We start from the raw sequence: 5,103 nt of genomic DNA, 5'->3' as shown, positions 1-5,103 counted from the left end.
TGTTTTTGTTGCTTTCTTGTGGGGTGGGGCTGTGAGGAGATGGGATGGTGGAACTAGCTCTGGACTAAAAGATAGGCAAGCAGGGGACCCAGATTCCCAAATGGGTCCTGATGTTTTCAATCTTCAGGAGAGGAGAGCAAGAGAGAGTGAACCCCTGGGACCCTGAGCCACCTGCCAAATCCCCATCCCCAGGTCCTGCATCGTCTGCAGAAATAGTAAGTGCTTTGGTTGTTTGCCCTGAGACTGAGAAGAGTGGGGGGGAAATGACCCTTGCCCTGAATACATCTAAAAGCTGCAGGGAGAACATTTCAGGGTATGACAGCAGTCTTTGAGGCCCAGGCCTAGGTAAGGGACCTGAGGCTAGCCCAGGTGGGATCTGGGTGGGTGAGACTCCATGGCAGTGTTAGAGCTCGGTCCCGAAGCCCTGGAGCCCTGCTTCATCCTCCTCTCCATTCCAAGATTGTATCCCTTTTCCCACAGTGGAATGAGGAGCCTAACACCCGCTCTGAGCTCTAGTCTGCCAGGGTTTGGCTGCCATTTCCAGAGATATTTACAATCAGCACTCTGACTGGGGAGATAGGGATTAGGGTTTTCCCTCTCTACAAAAGTCTGAGGCTCAGGGAAATAGGGCATATTGCTGATGGAGAGCAGAGCCCAGACTTGAATCTATAGATGCTGTACTCCTAACTGGTACATTGTAGCACTTATTTTTATGCCCCTTGCACCTAGCCTGGTGACTGGCGGAGAAGGTACTCAGTGAGATTTGGGGAATGATGGATCTGTGAAGATTGGTTATAGGTGGTCATGGGAAAGCTCAAGGCATTGTCCTGGTATAGCATGACTCCAGGGGCTAGGATAAGAGGGCTTGTCCGTGGACCTGTGGAAGACCATGGGGGCTTCGCAGAGGTCACGGGGGCACCACATGGACCAAACGGAAGTCGCAGTTATGTTCACTTCCCTAGTCCTCTTTGTCCCCACTTGTTGGGACGCGGTAGGCAGGTGGAGGGACACATGACCTCCCTGAAGGTTCTAGGGTAAGTGTTCTTAAAGGGCCTACCTGGGCTTGTGTCTCTGATTATGAATAGGATTGCCTGAGGCCTGGCCAGCAGAGATGGTTGCTCAGTTGTCAGTCACTCAGCACCTGTGGGGTCTTCTCTGAGACCTCTCAGGTGATGGGCTATTCCTCCCCAGCACCCTCATCTTGAGCAAAGCAGCAGCAGTGACACGAGGATGGAGGCTCAAAGCTCCTAGCCCTCAGCGTCTCATGTGCTTATGTTCTGGACACCTAAAGGTAGCAGGGGAATAAAATGACAATAAAGGTGAACTTCCTTGGGTGGCAAGTCCCAGATGGCTCCCCGACCAACCCAAGAACAGGATTAGGGAGCTGATTTCCATAGATACCAGATTAGGTAGATTGCCTAAGCCATGCAGGTGTCTCAAGGTGCCGTCACTCACTTCCCCCTAGACATGATCACAGTGGGCGTTTTCTTCCCAACTCAGGCCAGGGGCCCAGAAGTAGGTGGAGGTGGTTCCTGGCTGTGGAGGCTATGCCTTGACTTAATTGGCATAAGTCTTAAGTGATCTTGAAGGACTTGGTGGTTGCAGCAGGGCCCCCGCTGGGACAGGTCAGAAAGTAATTCTGTGGTCCTGAAAGAGCTGGTGCCTTGCTTGTACAGATAGGGCTGCCTGGTGATCAGAACAGCTCTATGGCCACCTGTGCTCAGAGGTTCATTTATTCATTCAACAAGTACTTCTGAGCACTTACTGTGGGTCAGACAGAGTGATGGGCCCTGGGAATACAGACAGAAACAGTCCCTGCTCTTCTGGAGCCTGCAGTTTACTGGGGGAGGCAGGCAATCAAATAAACACATAGAACTAAACACATAATGACAGTTTGTGTTAAAACTGTAAACAAAATGCAATAAATAAACAAAACAGAACATTTTTTTTTAACTTTTATTGGGAAATATTGGGGGACACGGTGTTTCTCCAGGGCCCATCAGCTCCAAGTCGTCCTTCAATCTAGTTGTGGAGGGTGCAGCTCAGCTCCAAGTCCAGTTGCCATTTTCAGTCTTTAGTTGCAGGGGCCTGTGTGGGAATTGAACCGGCAACCCTGTTGTTGAGAACTCGCGCTCTAAGCAACTGAACCATCCGGCCACCCCTCTGGAAGCTCAGCAGCAGCTCGTTGTCTTCAATCTAGTTGTCTTCAATTTAGTCCTTCAATCTAATTGTGAAGGGCACAGCTCACTGGCCCATGTGGGAATTGAACTGGCAACCCCGTTGTTCAGAGATCGCGCTCTAACCAACTTAGCCATCCGGCCACCCTGAGAATATGGTTTTAAATAGGGTGGGCAAGGAAGGCTTCTGAGCAGTGTCTTACAGGTTGGGGGAGGTTGGGAGAGGGAGCAGCTGTGTTAAGAAGAGGAGGTAGAGATTTCCAGCCAAAAAAAGAGCAGGTACAAAAGTCCTGAGAGGTCAAGATCTTGGTGTGTTGGAGGACCTGAAAGGAGGCCAGAGTGATTGGAGAGGAAGGAGGCTGGAGGGAGAAAGGAAAGAAACAAGTTTGGAGAGTCAGGCCTAAGTTGAATCATTTCACTCAGGTAAAGAGTTTGGATTTGACTTGGAGTAAAACAGTAAATCATGGAAAAGTTTAAGTGAGAAGAATGAAAGGATGCCTTATGGGATGAACTGGCAGCTGGAAAGTGATTCTGTGAAGTGGGAAGAAAATTGAGAATGAAACACAAGAAAATTCAACATCTCTTAACTGCTCCTCTTGAAAACCGTGTCTACCTTAAAGCCATCTATAGTCTTCCAGTCCTAGGAATATTTTCTAAGAAACTAACTAGGCAAAAGCACAAAGAAGTGTGTGCACCAATGTTTATCACCGCTTTATTTATGACAGAAAACAATTCCAGGAAAACCTAAATGCCCATCACCAGGGAATGATTATATATAGTTCTGTTAAACATATAATGAAATTGTATGCACCCTTAAAAAATTCTGATGTCTGAGATACACTGTTAAGAAAAAAAAGTTTTATAAAGTCATATCTTTGTTTTAAAAAGGATGCTGTAAGAATAGAAAAGGGCTGGAACAGATAAAATGTCAATAGTGGTGTTCTCTGGTTAGTAGGATTAGAATTGATTTTTATCTTCAAGAAAAAAAAGACTTTTAAGTGGGAGAATAAGGTTGTCTCAGATATGCTTTTGAAGATGACCATGGTTACTATGAAGAATGTATTGTAGGGGGCAGGAAAAACAAAGAGGGAGAGGCTATTTCAGTGGTTAGGCAAGAAATGATGGTGTTTACACTATGACGGAGGCAGAGAGGCGGACAGATTTTAGGTCTAATTAGGAAGTAGGAACAACAAGATTCAACATTTGTTAAACACATACAGTGTTGCAGGCACTGCTCTGGGTGCTGAACATACAGCAGTGAATGAATCAGAAAAAATCCTTGTCCTGTTCACTAAGGCAGTGTGGTGGTCAGTGGGATGCTGGAGCTGGTTCATACTAGCTCACGAGAGCTCACTGTCAAATTTTCAGGAATTCTGACAGCTGGTTGTTGAAACCTAGCCGCTATTCAAAATTAAATGATGTAGGGGTGGCCAGTTAGCTCAGTTGGTTAGAGTGTGGTGCTAATAGCACCACAGTTGCTGGTTTGATCCCCACATGGGCCACTGTGAGCTGCGTCCTTAAAAAAAATAATTAAATGATGTAAACTTAAAATTAAATACATTTTATTAAATCAAAGATAATAAATACTCAAAACTCATCACTTCCTAATTATTTTACTGCATTTTTCCATGACCTGTGCTCTTGAGCTAATTTATATCTATCATATCTGCATGGTGGAAATACCATATAGTAAGTAGTATGTTACTGTGCATTTCTTCCCACCTCCACGTTTGGTGATGTCTTGTTGGTAGCTTAAAGATGACCATGACAGGTATTTACACCACAGAAATTAACAAATGTTACAAATCAGGGCTTTTATCCTTCTGGAGAGCTGGCTGTTAAATATGTACCAGGACACTCCTTGATAGGGTATGCAGCACATCCCAAGGAGTCAGGCAGCCAGAGCTTAAACGTGGCTCTACCATTTGCTAGCAATGGGATTTGGCTAAGATACTAATATCGGTGTCCTCATTTGTAAAATGGGACTTATAGTGTATATGTGTGTGTGTGTGTGTATATATATATATATATATATATATATCTTCGTGAAATAATCCCTATCAAGTGCTTAGCACAGGGCCAGGCACATACACATGCCCACAGATATGAGGAAAATATTATTATAATGATTTATTCAGAGAAACAAGAATGGACCATGCAGGAAAGCCCACTGTGGACAGAACAAGAGAAAATGTGCATGTTGGAGGAGTCAGTTTGGGAGCAGTGAGCACTTTTTGTTGCCTGGAGCTTTACCCCTTAGCCTTCTCAGCCCCGGGAAAGGAGGAATCCAGTCTCTGCTCCCTGAAGCACACAGCCACAGGCAGCAGGCTGAGCACACCAGCCCTCAGTGGCCCAAGAGAAATGACTGAGGTCAGAGAACTCGGATCAGCAGCAGGGCAGGCTGACATGGCTGTTCCAAGGGACAGTGGGTCTGTATCAAGCTTAAATGTGGCCCCTGGCAATGCAGGAGGAAGCTCTGTTCATGCAGACATTTGCAGGCCCACATTCAGACCCCCTGTGGGGGAAGCCAGAAAGCTGCTGGTGAGGTGGACTGAGAAGACTACATTAAAAAGGAGGTTGTTGGATTTTTCAGGGCTTGAATTCCCCAGGAAATCAAGCAAGAGACTGAGGTCCCCAAACCTTGGGCAGCAGAGGGTTGCAGAGGAAGGAGATGTGCCACGGAAGCCTCACAGCCAGGCTGAGAGGAGTGAGGGAGGAAGGCTGTGAGAGCTGGTTTAAGGGTGGGAGTGCACTAATCCCTGTGGCCACCAGGGGGTGCTCAGGTCCAAGTAAGGACAAGCAGGTTCTCCAGCTCTTGCCAGAGCTGGGAAGGACTCAGGATAAGAAGAAACGCCACCTCAAGTGAGAAGAGAAGCAAGGCCAGCCCAGTCTTGGATCTTCTGAGAAGAGTTGTCTTGTGCCCTGT

Source organism: Rhinolophus sinicus, linkage group LG06, assembly GCF_036562045.2.
Source record: "Rhinolophus sinicus isolate RSC01 linkage group LG06, ASM3656204v1, whole genome shotgun sequence".
Taxonomy (NCBI): Eukaryota; Metazoa; Chordata; class Mammalia; order Chiroptera; family Rhinolophidae; genus Rhinolophus; species Rhinolophus sinicus.
This window is presented reverse-complemented; position numbering follows the sequence as displayed.